The sequence below is a fragment of the Colias croceus genome, chromosome 15 (genome assembly GCF_905220415.1).
Source record: "Colias croceus chromosome 15, ilColCroc2.1".
Taxonomy (NCBI): Eukaryota; Metazoa; Arthropoda; class Insecta; order Lepidoptera; family Pieridae; genus Colias; species Colias croceus.
The window spans coordinates 8,929,952-8,951,140 of record NC_059551.1 but is presented as its reverse complement, the minus strand read 5'-3'; the positions used below and the strand labels follow the sequence as shown (position 1 = coordinate 8,951,140).

The 21,189-nt window shown below is 32.2% G+C and overlaps 1 protein-coding gene across 1 annotated transcript in view; it reads right to left on the bottom strand.

Annotated features, from left to right (window-relative positions):
• Positions 1–11,638, bottom strand: part of LOC123697798 (SH2 domain-containing protein 4B-like) — a 35,871-nt gene extending 24,233 nt beyond the window's left edge. Inside the window, exon 1 of the mRNA XM_045644351.1 lies at positions 11,406–11,638. The gene's annotated coding sequence lies outside the window, so the exon portion shown is untranslated. The remainder of the gene's footprint in view (positions 1–11,405) is intronic.
• Between the last annotated feature and the right edge of the window lie 9,551 nt (positions 11,639–21,189).

Below are 21,189 nucleotides of genomic sequence, written 5' to 3'. Positions count from 1 at the left end.
ACCCCCTCATGCAGTAAAACTGTAGAGGGGGATGCGTAAATGCATTTCCCAACGTTAAAAAAAAAAAAAAAAAAAAAAAAAAAAAAAAAAAAAAAAAAAAAAAAAGCTGTGTAATGTGTTTCTCCGTTGTTAACCCAGAAACGTTACAGTTAGTAATTTGCAAGCATTATCTTGAACGCAAAAAATGGAACAAAAACCAAACAATTATCCGCTATAATCTAAATAATCCGCTTCGCTTACGCGCATACAAAACCACATGCATTATTTTGTACACCCCGACCTCGTATTTTGTGTCTTGGCTGAGCAAATAAACAAAAAACATCCTTGTGAAATCTAGTACGCTGGAAAAGTTAAGAATTTTAAACAAAGCGCGTCTTTATTCACCTGTCACGGTGACAGATGTCAGGCGGAATAGCGGCAAAATTGTAAAAAAATGGAAAGTGGATTGCACAAAGCTGACAAATAAAAGTCCCATGTCATGAAAATTACGCAACTTGTCTATTTAAAAAGCTACTTTCGCGAATCATACAGTGCAGGCAATTTTATTTCATTATATTATGCGATTATTTTATTCTATACGTTAACTTTCACATCACAAAGACATTTTAAAAGAAAATTATGAGTACCTACGTTATTTCCAAGAAAGGCGGGTGCAACGAAGCTTGTGCGTAACCTTAATGTTAAGCTGTAAGCCATTTAGTCTGCATAAATGAGTAACAATGTATTTAAAAAATAAAGAGCTTTAGTTTTAAAGAGATGAAATTGTATAAAGTCGGTTAAAAACATTTATAAAACAAATGAAGCTAATAAGCGCGTCATAAGACTAAACTAAAACATACAGGCATCAGTGAGAACCCAGCTTATAAAATTAATTTCACTTTGCCGCTTGTTACGCGATTATTCCAACAATACAAGAGAATTAGTAAATAACAAAAAATGCAAGTTATTATTACGAAATAGCAAATGTTCGCGGTCAATGCTCCTTTCGCAGTGGCAATCTCACTACTAGAACTAAAAATTACACACCGTTCTAATTATTCTCTTAATTAAATGTTATCATATATTTAATTATGAAGAGAAATCTTTTTATTCAGATATGATTTAAGGATGATAATAATCAATTCTGTGCTAATCTCAGTAGTGAAACACAGATAAAATATAAATTATACCGATTACAAATATTTTAGATTAATCCATAATCCTTCATTAATTAAATACAATTTATACCTACTAGGTAATATTATTATGTACTTATATATGTATAAAACATAAAAATCATTCGACAGTAATACTTTTAATACAGTAAATAATAATATAGTTGAACATAAGGTTAATTGTAAATTTTTCAAACCTGCAGAATTATCAAAAAATTCCAACGTTACTAAACAACCTTATTTTTTGCAAACATGTGCTCTAGTTAACTGCGCGATCTAAAATTTAATCTAGAATTGAATTTTAATGTGCCAAAATTGGGGCCGCGTAGTATGGTCGCCATGTGTAGGTAGGGCTGCTAGCTTATAGGAAAGTTATTTTATATTATAACTAAGTAAAAGAAAAATCTTTTAGAAACGGTTTCAGCTGTAGGTTTGCCTCTATTGCCTCTGAATCTAATAGTTACAAGATTCGCCACAGCTACCAAAACATTCTTTAGTTTTACATAAGATGAATGTGGCTGACAAAAAATATATTTAGTTACAGTTTTTTTTTCTTCATTAAAAAAAAGCAAATCACTTAAAATATTTTATGTATTTACAATCACTTAAAATATTTTAATTTTAATAATATTATGTTTTAGGATTATTAAAATAATCTGTTCAATAGCATGGACATCCAAAATTTTAAGGAAATTAATACATAATACTTTTCGTAGGCAACCCTACACTTATATGTGTGCTGTGCGTACCAAATTACAACACGTCTACCAAAAAACGTCTGATACAGAATTCAGCGAACATTCTAATTTATAATAGAATTGTCCGCAATAGTTAGCTTTTAATTATTTGTACAACTGTTTACAAAAATTTGAACCAATCATCAAATAAAGAACAAAATTTATTATCTACTAATTACCTATTTAATTTATTGGCTAAAAATATTATTATAAAGACAAGTACAACCAACATGACAACAGTTTCTTAAATATCCTCAATTTAAAAAAAATCTCTTTAACTACCTACTGAATCAATTTAGATAATTTGATGTTTGAAATTTAAGCAAATAAAAAACTGTATACATGAACATACAGTCAATAGTAACAAAACTTATCAGCTATCACCATTTATGGCTCAGTAAAGGCGACAATTATAATCTCCATCAAATAATGAGACATAAAATCAATATTAATTACCTCTAACTAATCATTTCAATTACTTCCTGGTTGTATGTGAAAAATGCGGTTAATGCATGTTAATTCTAAGAAATGCATGTAACAGGCGACCTTCCTGCCATCTTCCGATTGGAATCGGAAGCCATTACGTGATGCAAGTATGTTCTTTACATTGAGTATAGTTTCCTAGATAACTGGGAATGGTAAGGAAATGCTCCAGTTTTGTAACGTTTTATGTATGTATAGTTTTTCTAACGTTTTGTGTATGTTACAGCTTCGCCTAATCATGGTTATATTAAGATTGTTTATAAATAGAGAAAAGGTTCGTTGTAGTAAGTGCTAGTTAGAGCCAGTTCGGAAAATAAGAAATTTTATTGGTATTCTATTTTTCATTATGAATGTAACAGTTTTGTTACATCTTTTTTCATGTGATAGTATCTAAAACTTATCTAGGCCGACATACATAAATATAAGTTAATGCAGTTGCACTCATATATAATATTATATATAAATTAATAAACAACAAATATTTTCCACATCGATCCCACATAGGGTCACCAACCCCTACATCAACCAGGTCATATAATATAATAAATATCTTATCATTTTAGCAAAGATTGATGCGTTACTTTGAGACGAGATAATTGCAAGGGATACATCAATCTTGAGACCTCCACAAGTGACTAGACACATAATTTATAGACTTTGACCCTAGTGCCCTTAAATACTGGCATTTTAATGAACCTTAACTCAATATTAGATCATACATTTTTGAAAATAACTTCGTTTTAATTAACGCAAGACTAAAGAATTTTATTCTAATAAGGGCTGATTTTTTTTTAAATTGGTTGAATTTTATCCGTCCAATAAAGTATTACACAATAATATACAGATGTCACCTAAAAACTGTCAAAAAGTGGGCAAGTAACACATTTTTAAAATGGTTGTTTAATACGATACTTGATGAATAAGTTATCAAATATCGTATTAAACAACGATTGAATAATCGGCCATTAAGACGATAAAAAAAGCAAATAAAAAAATATTCCAACAAAACTTTCTTTTTAATCTTGTCGTTTGAAAAAAAAAAACATTGTAAACACAAACAATGTAAACTTTAGCATAATACAGAAAGTCGAGAGTGAAAATAATCGGCTACTTGTATTATGTATCGATTAAAGTAAATACAACGTATATTATTATCATTGATAAGCAATTATCTAATTATCTGTTTCATTGTAACAATTATACCCATTGTTTTGTTTTTTACCGCGAATTCTTATCAGCATTTAGTTGTAAACAAACAATAAATTGTTACGGAATTGGCACCCTAATTTTTTATCTATTGAAAACATATTGCGTTACACTTTTAAAAATGTAATTTCCGTGTAAGTAGGTATTTAAAAAATAACCCAGAAAATTGTGTTTTTAATTAGACTAAATTTGCTGAAAAAGTAATGTACTTATGTATTTGCGCGCAAAGGTACTTTTATGTCGTTTTAATTGAAAAGGCTCGATGTCGTTGATTTAGTTCATATAGCCAGGCAAAGTTATGTTCTACATACATAGGTATATGTATATTGCGTCAAAAACGGAAAATCATAAACTATATTCCACTAACTACGCATCTTTTTTACATTGCAATCTAACATAAATTGACGCAAATGCAAACAGGAATGCGACAACTGAACAAGTAGAGTAATAATATTACATACGACAACGCAAATACCTCAAGGGCAAGTATCGGATATTAGATTATACACGTGAGTAGACATGTGTGAACAGCCTGTGAGGACCTTTGTTTATGAAATTTTAAAAAAGCCACCTGTCAACTGTCACGTCTTGTCACACGACCACCGAAATTTGCAGTTTGTAAGACTTCCTAATCAAAATTTTGCTTGTTAATTAATAAGTCATACATGTATTTTGGACCAGTTTGGACCTTGTACAAGTTAAAAAATTTTAATTAAATGGACAATATACACAGGCATACTTTAAACAATGTCGCATTTATTATATCAGTTCTAATGTTTATCTAGTTACGATAAAGTTACCGGTTCTTTCCCTGAACGAGCATCAATACAAAATACGAATAACTACGAAAGAGAAATAAATTGCGTGATAAGGAAATGAGGCCCCCATGGCCCATACGGCATACCCCTATAAACCTACATGCATACATAACTGTATTTCAACACCATTAATAAATCATTCCTACACATTTCAATAAAATTTGAATTTAAAGTTTTGTAATCAGTTGAAAATAATTCTATCTTGTCATTTCGAATTTCAATAGCTTCACCTATTGATAAATATTTTTTTTTTCCAACAAGAATGTTAAAAGAAAGCGTTATAATATTATTATGACTTTGACTATCAATGTTCTGACTTCTTTGAATACCATAATGTAAATTCTTAACAGTAGGTAGAGTCTGATACCCGCATAATTTGTACTTCGCCAATATTTATTTTTATCGCGGTCGAATATATTATTATTTTAGAGGAAAGCAGATACAAAATAGTATTGAGGCGTGTCAGACAGTCAGCTACATTGTGTATGCCATTGCATTAGATTGACACTGCGCCCGCGCAAGTTGAATGAACTCGGTTGCGTGGCGACAAATATTGCAATTCAAATGTTAAATTCGTTAATTTTCACAATTTTTTCCTCTTTTTACATAGGCATTCCTATCATTTATACGTGTAAATACGATAAACACAGATAATTAATTTTAATTCTATTAAACGTCCATAAAAAAAAAACAATAGTCATTTAAAATGCAACTTCCCGCTACTGCTAAACATTTGGAACAATCGAACACGCTGTCTTTGTATTCATATCGCCGGTTGATTTACCGGGTCAAATACCAATACCTTACCAAAAAGTATTTTTTTAACCGTCTCCTAAATTGTTTTGTCGTCCTAAATCGAAACGTTGCGTGTTCCTTTACGTAAGTAACACGTAATGTAAGGAAGTCTGTTGAATGCCAATGTCTTATGTTACATCGGTTTATACTTTGAAAATACGGCCATTGTTTTAAATTGTGGGTCATGTTGCGGATTTTGATCTGACCAGCCTCGGAATAATGCTTTAAAAAGCCTTTTTTGAAACATGTAGCGTTGGTACTTGGTTAAGATCTCTAATGCTATCATGAGCTTCGCCAAGACTACTCAATTTCAACGCTTTGCACTTTAAGTTTCAATTATTTAAATGCAATTTATGTATTATTGTAATACAGTTTACTTTAAACTCAAAAACTAAACAGTGATTCTAGTTTCTTATAAAATATTTCAATTTTTTTTTAATTTTAATAAGTTAATATTCAATTGAAAACAAAATTTTAAGGACGCGCTAAATTTTACGCCCTGATTCGTTACATGAAAGAGATCAAACATATGATACATAATAAAGACAAAAAGAGAAACACGTATTCTAACTAGGATCGTCTGATGGCCGAATTTCGACATTCTCAATCTCGTCACTGCATTCCACAGCAGATCGACAAATCTTCATTAATATACTAAAATAACCAAAATTCTGAAATTTTTCTGTTTAAATCTTCGTAGGTACGCAACGTATTTTGATGTGATTTTAGCATGGGTACCTATTGTAACTTAAGTTTAAGACAAAGCAGGCGAAGCTGCGGATGGAAGCCTAGTTTGTAATCTATACTAATATTAAAAAGCTGAAGAGTTTGTTTGATTGAACGCGCTAATCTCAGGAACTACTGGTCCGATTTGAAAATTTTCTGTCTTAGATAGCCCATTTATCGAGGAAGCCCATTGATCATTACGCTAAGACCAACAGGAGTGAAGTACCTACTGCAGGTAAAACCGCAGGGTACAGCTAGTATATTATAACAGTTAAATAAGTCAGTGGTTAGTCTACGCTTCCTACATTACATCACTTCGTGTACCACCGTTACTGATAAAATACGTAACGGTACATAATACAATATTGAAGGCACGTGTCGCTTCTCAAATTACATAAACTTTATTTCAATATTCTACACGTTGTTGTGACGAATTTACATACCTATAGGCTACAACTAGGTGACCTGACTTTCTAACATTGCAATTGTTTTGAATATTTTTATCATAATTAAATAATTAATATTATAATAGTCTATTATTAATAGAATAGTTGAAGCATCAGGTGCATCTATTGTGCAGTGGTTTATCAACATTATGAGCCCATATTTGTTTCTGAAGGTACTCAAGCCTTCTATGGGGGTTTAAAGCAGCCATGTAAGGCTATCATTCATTCCAATTAAAACTTAACTACAACAATATATTTTTTTTTTTTCGTTTTAGTCCGAAACAAACTAAAAAGCACCAAAAGTATAAGACAGAAATCCCGTACTACTAAATAAATTACTAAAACCTTTAAACTTCACCTCCTAATTTCCTAAATACTTAAATCCTTAACAAAACCAGGAAAATCCCCTTTCCACCCCTACCAAAACTGTAAAAACAAAAAAAACGACGTGCGGCACTCAGGGACCGCCGCGGTAAAGCTATTGCATAGCATGCCTTCAAGCCACACCTCCGATCCCGTCGGAGTGGGGAGCGTGAGGTTTTTTCGTTACGGAATTTCTCGATTCGGTCCCCGCGATAGAAGCTATGTAATGGCTTAAAATAAATAAAATCTAGGTCCTTACCTCCACAACTGTCAGCGACAATGTGCATGACGCATGGAGTATTGTCCCTTCCATTTGGAGCAGAACGATTGCTACTGTTTTTAAGTCTATCGGAAATCGCTACACAGTTTATACGTTGGATAAATGAAAACACGTTTGTTATTGTTATAAGTAGGACAAACGTAAACAAAGTTTTAAAGGAAGAAATTTTATACCTGTTTATCGTTATTATCGTCTTCATGTACCTACCTACGCATGATAAATATTAATTATCGATTATTTTTTCCTTGTCTCTCCTAAGTCCTACTGCTGGATTTTGGCAAAAATAATATTATTATACTAGCTGCTCCGCGCGGTTTCACCCCCGTGGCTCCACTCCTGTTGCCCGTAGCGTAATGAAATTATAACCTTCCTCGATAAATGGGCTATCTAATACCGAAAGAATTTTTCAAATCGGACATAAGATTTTTTTTGTTTTATAAATCTCTGTCTTTGTCTCTGTATGTTATCCAATAAAGAAAAATAAAATAAAATAAATAAAACAATGAACCATTACTCTTATTTTGAAATTTAATAAATGCAGAGTAGTTATTACTTATTACCAAAGATTATTATCAATAATTTATAATGTAGTAGGTAACTACTTAATCAATTAAATTCTGCAGAATTTTGATGATACATAATTCCAAATATCTTTATAATAGTAATAATATTTTATATATTATATGCATTAAAATAGATTTCCGAAAATAAGATAATGCTATCTTGTTTACCTGATTTACAAAATTTTGTTATATTGCCGTATTTTTATCAGAAAATATAAACAAATTAAGTACACCTGAATGGTGTGTTGCGATTTGATAAGAAAATAAACAGATTTACGACACATTAACCTGTAAATAACGTTGATAATAATTATTATAAGATAGTGAATGAAAACAAAATAATAGGTATATTGTATTTTAACAGGCTTATCCGGCAAATGTTCTGGCAGGAATCCCTTAGAACAAATGGGATATAAAAAATAGTTTACGAAATATTCACAGACCTATCATAAAATTATTATAAAAATCAGCTGGTTAGACAATTCTATTTATAGCTAAGATTAAAGTAATCTAATAACTTATGAAACTATGATAATTCAGGTTATAACATTATCTAAGTTTATAACTAACCTTTTTCTACAGATTGCGTGTTTACATTCCAAAGCGTCGTCATAATCTCAACATAATTATTATAATATTATGTTACAATAACACACGATAGACACACTGTATATAATTTATCTGTGACTAATACAGACAACAAAACAAGTATTGCCTTTGCTTCTTGCTCGTTAGTGCGGACAAAGCAAGCTGAAACTTTCATTTCAATATTGAATCGTAATCCTTTGAAATACGGTATTGATTGATTTGAGCAGTTCAAGTAAGAATTAAACAAGGAACTGGCCTTGAACTCAAAACAAAGCATGTATTGTGAGATTGAAAGTAGACTGGAGTTCGAGAGGGCTAATGATTGTGACCTCGTACATCACTATGCTATGGACACCGTTTATTTACCGATTTCGTCATCAAATACAAGGTATTTTTGGCGGTAAAATTACATGGTGAAAACGTTTACCATACAAAATCGATTTAGATATCTAAATCCATGGTTAACCTCGTAAAACGTTAGTAACTAACGTAAAATAATGATACTTAATATTGTTATTTACAGCTTATTTACAGCATATTTACAGTGAGAAATTTTATAGAAACTGCTTTCCGAGCGGTGGTAAATAATTTTTTACGCATTCTGTCGGTACTAAGAAGAAGTTTACTTGAACAAGTAGGTAGGTATAACTGTTTGAGTTAAAGCCGATATGTTTTCATAATACATACCTATTACCATGGTAATGTTACCACTTACCATTGCCATATTGCCACCCATATTGCGAAATCTAAGACGTCTTAGAATCATGTACCTAGTAGGTAGGTACCGGCAAATGCGCTTTGCCATTAGGCATATAAAAATCTGGTACACCTAGGTCTAGGCATAGATAAGAGGAAGAGAAATGTCATTACATACACAATAAACAAGGACATTATACCTAGTGCCCAGTTTAAAAAAATCTTCAAAAATTTGATGTTTACCTAAAACATCAAAGGAGAAATGCAGAACAGTTGTTCTAGATTTTTTTGGTGCTAAAATAATCTGTGTGTTTTATAAAAAGTTGTGAATATTTTTAAAACATAAGTAATGTTTGAATTTCAGAACGCAGCAGTTACAGTCAAGGTTTCCCTCCTAAATTAAGGAACAATCATTGCATTGTAATATGAGTGAAGGTGAAAACAATTTGACGAAAAAAACAAAACACATCTAATCTTAAAGATAACCAGTGTTTGCCAATTTTATCTTAGTCTTAGAAAATCTCATTTGCGTAGCAAAAAACCTTCAAAACTGATAGATAACTTTTCATTGATATCATTTTAAATAAAGCGGTGCACCCGGCATCGCCCGTAACTAGCCCAATAGCATCAGCGATTACGTATGGTCCAACTGTAAAATATATTTTTTTTAATTGGTCCAGAAGTTCCTACGAATAACACAGTCAAACATACTCTTCAGCCATATGTAAGTAGTAAATGTGCCCTGCAGTTTTATCTGCTCCTGTTGGTCTTCCGATGAATAAATTTTACACTGAAATAATTTATCGAATCGGTCCAGTAGTTCCTGAAATTAACACGCTCAAACAAACAAAATTATTGTTTGTTATGTAGATTATCATTGATAGGTAACGTTTTTAGGAATAGGTACTTTATCTATACATATAATAAATCTGTAGAAGGGTCAATTCTGTACATTGAAAATATTGAAAAAATAAATAGCAGGGGGTGTTACTGGATCGATACCAAACCCAAATATGTGATTAAAAAAATTTTTGTCTGTCTGTCTGTCTGTATGTGAAGGCATCACGTGAAAACTAGCGGTTCGATTTCGATGAAACTTGGTATAATTATACCTTATTATCCTGGGCGTAAAATAGGATACTTTTTATTCTGGAAAAATACGTAGAAAAAAATTAATCTTAATTTTTCAGTTTTATCCATAGACGTTGTTCCGTAGAACCGCGAACACACGTTGCGTATTATTATAGGCCTAACCGTATTTGGGAATTGGGTCCAATAGATATTTATAAGATGTTATTGTCAGAGGTCTCAAAATGGAGAAATAAACCATCCACGCGAAGACCGACATCCGCGCGGACGGAGTCGCGGGCGGAAGCTATCTATACATATAATAAATCTGTAGAAGGGTCAATTCTGTACATTGAAAATATTGAAAAAATAAATAGCAGGGGGTGTTACTGGATCGATACCAAACCCAAATATGTGATTAAAAAAATTTTTGTCTGTCTGTCTGTCTGTCTGTATGTGAAGGCATCACGTGAAAACTAGCGGTTCGATTTCGATGAAACTTGGTATAATTATACCTTATTATCCTGGGCGTAAAATAGGATACTTTTTATCCTGGAAAAATACGTAGAAAAAAATTAATCTTAATTTTTCAGTTTTATCCATAGACGTTGTTCCGTAGAACCGCGAACACACGTTGCGTATTATTATAGGCCTAACCGTATTTGGGAATTGGGTCCAATAGATATTTATAAGATGTTATTGTCAGAGGTCTCAAAATGGAGAAATAAACCATCCACGCGAAGACCGACATCCAGGCGGACGGAGTCGCGGGCGGAAGCTAGTTTTTGAATAATTATGTCAACTTTTTTTTTCCTTTATTTTGAACTGACTTCAAAAACGGAGAACCGCATCCGTATCCAATCGAAATCTAATTCGACTGTATTTTTAGGGTGTTGTGTACCTCAGAATTTGTGATTGGCAGAAACAATTTGATGCATTTTTTATTTGAAAGCTCGTGTCTTGGTGATTGGTGATTTGTGATTGGTTCCATTAAAATTTCGTCTAGCAGGCACCAATTTGAAAATGGAAGGCCGCTTTGCTTTTTTTAAATTTAAAATATTTTGAATAGTTATAATTCATTTTAATTGATGGCATAATTATTATTATTAATAAGTGATGAGAGACATTTTCGTTATTTACCTATTTAAAACTACATAAGTAGTTAAGTACACAAACTGAATCCACAAAGAGTGTTTAATACTAAGGAAAGGAAAGACGAAGTTGTTTCAAGTTTATGGACTCGTTCTAATTAGGTCATTATAATATACGATTAAGTCATTACCGACCATATAAATTAATGAGCGTAAACAATGCATAAAATTAATTTGCATTTACAGAATAATTTAAATCTTTAGCTAATACTTTCACATTTAAATTAAAGTTTGTTTCGACCAGCTAAATTTAAAACATATTTCGAAATTAGAATAATTAAAAAGAAAGCGGCAGAGGAAATTACGAAAAATATTTTGCAAATGCACTTACAATTCACTCCCGCGAGCGAAAAGTGAAAACAGCTCTCCAATGCGTTCCGATTCACAACAGCACAACACTAGCACAAAATTAAAAAGTTAATAATTTCTCAATTCAAAATCTCGCTTCTATTTTTCGAAATAAAAAATAAATACAAAATTCGAATTTCAAATTGATGTCGTGCGGGCGCGCCCGACGTGGCTGCGCGCTAAAAACCAACTGACGAAACACGAATTCCTAATCCTATAGAGATCGGCGATCACTCAACGCGCGTTGCGTCTACGTATCACGTACATTTATGTGAATCCGCATTATTCCAATCTTTGTTATAAACGATAAATAAAAAAGTTAAAAAATTAAATTGATTGATGCGTCATGCACTGTATATCACGATAAACATGATTTAAATTGAAAGTTACTTTAAAGATAAAACTGTTAAGTGTACCGTTGAATAATGCATTCATTAAGTTCCGCATGCAATTCATTTCAGTACCTACCTTCATTTTTTTTTTGATCTATTACCGATTCATCCGCAAAACTCATCCGAATTATTTTAGTTCCCGATTCATCCGAAAAAATATTCCCGATTCATCCGAAATCCAAATTATAATTATATAATTACCAATTCATCCGAAAAAATATTCCCTTTTCATCCGGCATGAAAATATCCTTAAATAAGACAAGAAAAAGTATAGATAGCAGAAAAAATATTTTAAAATATATTAACTCATATTTTTAATATACTGTATTAGGTATTACAAATTATATGTATGTATAAATACAAGTACTCACTTTTTTACAATATTTTTTCACTTTTTAACTGACTTCCCAAAAAGGAGGAGGGTCTCAACTGCCGAGTTGTGTTTTTTTGTGTGTTTGTACATCGATAGCGCCCAAACGCGTTGACCGATTGATGTGATTCTTTTTACATTCGACCCGAAATATATTCCGAGTGGGCCCATTTCAAGAATATTTGAAATCGATCCAGTAGTTTCCAGGCGGAGACAATCGGTCGATTTCTCGAACTTGCGAGACGATGTACACTAACTTCTACTGCACGTATCGTGTTGTAACTTTGCATACGAATGTAGATAGAGACTAACCGACTTTTAAAAGAAGAAGAAGTACCTACATACGTAACGAATTCTCGCTTGAAATTTCGTGTTGTACCCTTCTTACAACACTAAAAAGTGAATTGAATATACCTGTCCGACTTCTAAGTACGTGTTAGAAGTCGGGAAGGTTTATTATTTTTACCTTTTGGAAGTCGGTTTTTTTATATATATATATATATATATATATAGATATCTCCACGGGCACTATGTTGATCAAACGTGCCATATAGTTAGTAATTATTTGATCCGTTTTCACTTGTTGATCCGGTTGGTATTTGTGGATCCATTGCCACACCACCGTCCGTATGTGGATCCGAACGGAGCCACAAGTGTCACGATCAGTAATAATAATAATTACGTGCTTTTTATACAAATCCACCTTTTTTGCGTTATAGCTCTTGTTGATCCGATTCAAATGAGCCAATCAGAGCCCACCGAGCTCAGCCATTGGTCGCTTGCGGCCTTAGCCACTTGAAGGTTTAAAGAAGTTTATTCCCGTTATAAAAACGTATGTTGCCGTTCGCCTTCCATAATTTGTTCGGATCTTTGGGAGGGCAAGATAGCTAGCTCGTCTATTAGGATAGTGACGATTTGATGTTGAGATTATAATATTTGTATTTATGTTTTTATGTAGCGATTTGCGGATGAACATAAACGTATTATAAAAGTATAATTGTTTTAAATTCATTATTTTAGTGTCGTCGTAGATTTTATTTGTAGAAGTTAAAAAAGGATAGTTAAAGACAGTTTTAATGATTTTATTTTGTAAAATTTGGAGTGGCGCTAATTTATTTTTGTAAGCACTCCCCCATACTACTATTAAATACATTAGGTGCGGCTTTACTAACGTGTTGTAGATGGTGTGGCGTAATTTATGAGGAAGGCAAGAAGTAATATTACGCAGAGATCTAAGAAGTGCTGATAATTTATTTTTCAGAGAGCTGCCGATTCGCAAATCTAGGTTATTTCTCGTGGGTTTTATGTTCTAATACAACACCGTTAATTTTAAGTGGAGCGTGTGGTGGAATAATTTTTTTATGAGCTTTGAATTTAGATATATTTATTTTAATTCATTTTGTGCTTGCGCTATCATGTCATGTATAGAAGGACCAAAATAAAACAGACAGGTGTCATCCGCATAAAGTGTTAGGTGACCATTTAGCTTTAAATCTTGTAAATTATTAATATAAATTAAAAAAAGCAATGGGCCTAGAATCGAACCTTGGGGTACGCCACATGTAATTGGTAAGGGAATGCTATCGTGGTTATCTATTTTAACTATTTGTGATCGATTTTTTAAATATGATTTCAGCATATCTAGTGCTTTACCATTAATGTTAATTGATGTTAATTTCTTTATTAAAAGTTCGTGAGAAACGGTATCGAAGGCCTTTTGTAGGTCAATAAACACTCCCAAAACTATATTGTTTGCGTCAATGTTCTGTTTTATTTTAATAGTTAGGTCCATAGTCGCTCACAGAGCTCACTTTTTGGCTTAAATTCGTATTGACGCACTGAATTAAAATTAAATGAGTCTAAATATTTTTGTAATCTCGTGTGTAAAATCTTCTCCAATATTTTGACAATACTGCCAAAACCGAATACTCACTCTTATAGATAGGAGTTACCTTCGCTATTTTTAACGAGTCCGGAAAACGTCTATGACTTATGGCTTGGTTAAAACAGTCGCTTAAAGTATGATTTAATTTTTCTTTGATGCATTTAATTGCTTTTGTAGTAATACCATCAAGACCTGTACTACAGTTTGAATTAAGGTTATTTATAATTATATATTTTTACTGGCTTCGGTAGGTCTGAACTTATTAGTGAGGTAATTTTTAAAATTTCGTAGTTGTCTTTAGATTTCCTCTCCTCTGAATTATAAGATGTCTTTCTGGGAAACCAGTAAAAATTACATTTTTTTCGCGGCTCTTTCTGTCCCGTAGTTCCTTGATTAAGTTTTAATTTATATGAAGTTGATTTTTAGACGTAAAACCCGATGGGTTGGCTGACTGATTTATTGATTGAAGATTTAATTCCAGTGATTTTATGTTACTCTCACCCTGGTTTATCTGGGATTCTAATTGAGAAATAGCACTCTTCAATATGTTTTGTTCAGTAATAATTATCATACATGCTGATGACTTAATTTCATTGATTTGATTCGTATTTTGGCAAATTAAATTCAAAGATTGTTCGTTCGACGATTTAATTTCGGTAATTTGTATTTTTACCTCAGAAATGTTTTCATGAATTTTGTTTACTATTTGTTTATTTGAGCATACATATTTTTCAAGTAATAAATACGGCTCAACTCCGACCGAATATCCTTCATATCATCACTAAATCTGCAATCTTGTTCTAGCGGTTGTTTCCGTTTTCTGTAAGTAATTTGAGTATCAGTTGGCGTAGAACTCGTAGAAAACGAACTTAGCTTCGATAGATCGGGATGCGATCCACCGGCAGTACCCACTGCATGTTGGCGATCTGCGTACACTCATATTTACTCCGCAATGGATAATTTGTGCAGGAATATGAGTCGTCATTTGTTTGACCTAAATCTAACATTTTAATTATTTTATCAGATTGATGTCAGAACCAGGGCAAAGGCGAACGCTACACGTCAACAAATATTATGATAATTATCTTGATATTTACTGATGTATCTTGGGAGAGATCACAGCACACCCTACACCATCAATACTGACGGCAAGATAAATATAGCGATCTAGGTCCTGGGATCAGATCACAAGGATTTCCAGAAATCCAGCGATATATTTTGATCGGTCAATACACTACCCTACACGTCAATAAATATCGTAATCCGATAGTAAATATTGACGGATCACGTGAAGCGTTCGCGAAAGAGTTGCCCTGATTCAAGTGGTAGGTTGTTATTTGTAGGTTGCATACTACTTGAGAATTATCACCGTCACTGTATGACGAAAGGTTCGTCCAAATATCTATCTTTTTAGGGTTCCGTATTTTTAGTTTAACAACGTTTTCAATAAGTTTCAATTGAATTACGGTCGACTTCTTCAACTTCCATAAAACTCAGGAGATTTTTTGCTAGCCCTAATTTCATATCTCCATGTCAATGTCAAGCAAGTGCATATAAATGAAACAGATCAACATACGACTTATGATTTGGTATATAAAACGAAGTCAAGAAGTGTTTGAGCATTTCAAAATTTGAACCGTTACGGAGTCGAGTTCGTCTAGTCTAGGCGGATTTAGCAATGTATGGAATATTAACTAACTATAATATATTTGTGTACGGAGCCAACAAATACTGTAGTGTTTACGAAAAAATAATCTATGTTACTTAATATACAGTTTCGTTTTGTCAGATCAAATAAAGCTGTAATTTTGATAATATAAATGGATCTGATCAACATACGACTTTGGATTTGGTATATAAAACGGACCCAACAAGTGTTTATGGGTTTCTGAATTTCGGCCGTTACGGAGTCGATTCAGTTCAAGATCTTAGCAATAAAAATGTTGAGTATATCAATTTCTCCATGAATACGTTTGGCAACATCGCCCAAAAATTTGCGCCGTTGCCACTCCGGGCAAGATCTATGCAACGGGAGTCGAGTAATATCGGGGAAAAGGTGGAGTCAGGAATGCACGGCAGTCGGGCTGGATCAACTTAGTGCCCAAGTTGGTATTTATATATATATATATATATATATATATATATAGGTAGATACCATATTTTTATAATACCTTTTCCCTTCTTCCATTATATATTAACAAAAAAATGTTAATAAGTGTGCCTAACCAATTGTTCTTATTACGAGAATTTTGCAGTCGGCAACCGAACAAAAGGGCTACAGAGCGTCAGGTAGGTATTTAAAAATACGAGCTCTATATTGCATAAAAGGGGTTTTATGATGGGATAGATAACACTGGTGAGAGTTTTCGGAATGGATTAGTATTTGTTAAAATATTGTTATTTAAATGTAATTGTTAATTTTAAAAAGACAATGTAAAAAGTTTTTAACTTTGCTTTTGTCGGCATCATAACGCAAAACCACCCTTCTTTTTAAAAATTATGTCACATATTTTGCATAAATGAAAATTTAGTTGACTTTTCGCTCGCGATCAGGAAACATCTCTACTATCACTTACTGTAATCACTTTCTGAACACATTTGACTAGAAATAATATATATTTACATAATTAAAATATTTGTTTTATTTGTCAACCCTCCATCACTTTTTTTATTAATAACTATCTTTAAAACTCTCGGATGAATCGGACATACCATTTACTCTTCGGATGAATGGGGAAAATATCATAGGTATTTCAATATTTAATCAAATTTATCCGGATGAATCGGGAATAGATCGTTATTTTATAACAAATATCACTACATAGTATAAAACAATGTCGCTTTTTCTGTCCCTATTTCCCTATGTCCCTTTAGTTTGTAGGTATACTTAAATCTTTAAAACTACGGAACGGATTTTGATGCGGTTTTTTTTAATACATAGAGTGATTTAATAGGAAGGTTTTAGTGTATAATTTATTAGGTTTGAGACAAAGCGGGCGTAGCCGCGGGCGGTAAGCTAGTTCTCTTATAAAGAAAATTATAAATAACAACTTATACCTATTTAAATCAATATTCCAATCAATTCTAAGACGTCAACTTTTTTCATTCATACATCTCTACCAAGATCTCTACCCAAGAATGATTCATATTTGTTTTTATATTATAGGATCATTATATGAAAGTTGATCTATTACTAGTTACTACCATCTTCTCCCAGTACCTACAGAAAGCTACCAATAATTTACAGCAAGTGATTGCAAGTGGCACACATCAACTATGTGAATGCTGTTGGAAGTTGAAACAGATTATAAATCGTTTTATTAGAGATGTACCAAGAATTCTTGGTGCTTGAAAGTATTAGAAATTGAAAATGAAATCGATATTATTTATTTATAAAATAGTTCTAGGTTAGTATCTAGTTTAGTACGGTTGTATCTAAATTTGCTCGTTTTATTTTATTATAAAAACTTGATTCGAAACTTAGACGAGTAAAAAGGCAGATGTAAAGAAAAATAAAGATTAAGATACTAGGAATAATGGAAATGTTTTCAGAAACATCCTTTAACGGAGGTCACAACTCACACGGTCACACCTCATAGTTAGTGACCCAACCTGTGGACCCAACTGATTTTAAATTTATATCCAAAGAAGCTATAATTTTTGCTTATAAGAGAATTATATCAGATTGCATTTTACACTTTACAGTATGAGAAAAAAAAACTTGATCAATTAATTGAGTGAACGGCAAATTTAACAGCAAACCTGTTCTCATTATAAACGTATTTTTAACGTAATTAAATTGCATTTAACAATAAAACGTAATGTATATCCAAACATCGGTGATAAAAAATCAATTATAGTGATCGGGTGAAGTAACGAGTCCGGAAATCGTCTCAGATTTTGGAGCGAAACGATGATGTAAGTGGTTGCCATCTGCATAATTTGAATAGGGTTGCCAGTGTTCATAATTTAATTAAATTTATTTACCTATGAAAATATAGCGAGCCGTTACTCACGTGCAATTAACAATATCAGGTAACCGCTGTGTGTTATATAATTTTCATAATCATATTGTAACTCCATGGAAGTTTTATTCCAGGGAGGAAAAATAGTCTAAATTATTTTAACGATGTACCTACCAAGGTCATGCAAATCTGTTAGGCGCTTCATACATATCATCGATACAAACAAACTAAGCTACTATGACTATAATTAATTACGTAATACATATTATGTGCCTTTTGAAAAAAAGCATGCTTCTTCATAATACTGCTTGAGAATATATTGAACCAAAATAAATAAAAGCAACAGAGTCTGTTCGCGTCACCGGATGGCAAGCGATCACCACCCACGGACATCCGCGATTATAGCATTATAAATATGATTGTCCCTCTAGACAAGTCAACAGGATGATTCATATTATGTTCATATGACTTTCTGATCTGAAAAATTATTTACTCTTAATAATACTTAACTTTTCTTTTTACTCTCTTGTTAATTTCAAAAGTTTTTACGACATTAAAACACAAATTTTTGGCTGGCATATATCATACACACAAAATAAAATAACAAATATATGTAGATTCTGTCAAATAATTTTTCTGACAACCCTACGTATCACTATGGCGATCCACTCTGCACAGAATAATTGCCAGCTATACACAAGTGTTATTAACTTGTAACACTGGTCGTTTCCGCTCGCACTTGATATGTGTTGCCATTTTATTTGATATATCATTATTGTATTGTGACATGTGATTAAAATTGAAATATGTATACTTATTTATAAACGCTAAAATGACTGTACATTTGCACAGCACCGAGAGTGTTATGAACTGTTTGTTTTCAATTAAGTATTACACATATATTTTATACTGGAAATCTCGTTTACTTAGTAACTGATTAAAAATCATTTTATAGCTCTCTGGAAAAATTTATAAGAATTTATATGCTACTAAATTAGTATAGATTAATATTTCCTATACAATAATACAACCTACCATATCACAAATGGAAATGTGTATAAAGCTCTAAATAAACCTGAAGCCATTATTGCTAAATCTTATTGTAATAGAAAAGCTTCGAAACAACTTATAATTAAGATACCATATACGTCAAAGTTTTAAACATGGCGACGAACACATAATTATATACAATGTTAATAAAAGCAAGCAAAGCCAAATAAAAATTCAAGCATCTTGTCATATACAATAGAACATTTCAGAACCTTCCATGCATACTAATAACACATCCCACGTAGAGGTTCCTTATCGTTGTAAAATGTACTTGAATTCAAGGGAATAAAGTTTACTTTTGTTTATAATTCCAAGTGCCCATTGGGGGGAAGTCATGTGATCATATTGCTTACAAATTAGCTCATTATGCATGAAAATAATTAATGCATCTTGACGTTATTTCTTTGGTACAGAGTTTTAAAACGATCAAGATTTTTTTCCGAAATCCTGTTTATAGTCCACACAGACGAAAGTGAGCATTATAGATATAATTTTTAACCAGCATTTTACACTATTACTTAACTAGTTACTTAATTAAATATTATCAAAAGGTTTCTAAACTACACGTTTGAAATTGATGTTCTATATTCCTCCCCTACTTCTTAAATGTTTGTTAAATGTATGACGTAGGATTTTCTAAGCCAAAACAAAAACATAGGTTTAATTAAATTGCAGTAGTGACATTTTATTTTGGAACTAGCTGTGCCCCGCGGTTTTACTCGGATTTCTCCGCTCCTGTTGTTCTTAGCGTGATAATATATTATAGCCGATATCCTTCCTCGATAAATGGGCTGTCTACAGCGAAATAATTTTTCAAATCGGACCAGTATTTCCTGAAATTAGCGCGTTCAAACAAACAAACAAAGAACCAAACTCTTCAGCTTTAGGTATAGTATGAATTTAGTATAAGTATGAATGTAGTATAGGTAAGTATAGATATTCATATACATAATTATATTTTCCAACATTTTCTTCATCCGGCATGTAACAAGATTGTGAATGCATCCGAATATAACTATAGGAAATCGGAAATGCCTAACAAAGAAAAGTCGTAGTTCCGCTATTACTTCCATAATAACAAGAATGGTTTGTAGTTATATTCTTACCTCGTATTGACTAGCTATTGTACTTACTACTAAGTACTAGAACTTAGCTTTCATATTATAATCACGTTCTAATCTAAAATCTTTAGTGAATGAATTTTCAAAATATGTTACTTTCGTAATTAATTCGAGATTTTATCCGCATTGCTCCGCTCGTATTGGTTCAGTTCAGTTAAATAATTATTCAAATAAAAACTGTCGTTTCTGAGATTAGCGCGTCCAACCATACACACAAAAAACTCTTCAACTTTATAGCATTACTAATATAGATTAACTAATGGTCTGCCCCGGCTTCGCCCGTGGTACATGTTTACGTTTTCTTTCCATAAGACCCATCCTTGAACTTCAAGGAATATTAAAAAAATAATTAACGAAATCGGTTCAGCCGTTCTCGAGTTATGCGCTTACCAACACATTTTGCGATTCATTTTTACCTCTATACTAGCGGTCCGCCCCGGCTTCGCCCGTGGTACATGTTTACGTTTTCTCTCCATAAGACCCATCCTCGAACTTCAAGGAATATTAAAAAAAATAATTAACGAAATCGGTTCAGCCGTTCTCGAATACCAACACATTTTGCGATTCATTTTTATATTATTATAGAGATGTGATATAAGCTTCGATATTAGGTACTTTAAGATACATGAGATTACGTCGTTTATCAAAGACATCATAATTTTCATAAACAACATTTATAAAGCTTTAATAAACTCAATATGGCGAATAAAAACATTTCAATTTCGATCCCGTGACATCAATTTGCGTCGGCGCATCATTGCGAAGGTCCCGTCATGTGATTCGCGAGATGAAACGTGATTGGTTATTATTTATTCGAATTTAGAACAATTAAATGTAACGATGACGCAGATTAAAATTTTCCGGACAAAATAAATGTACAGAAAAAAAAGAACAAAAAACAAAATAATTTTTTTATGAATCAAATGAAAATTAGTTTTATTTCTAGTGAACCTATAGTTATTTCATGAATATAATAAATTGCTT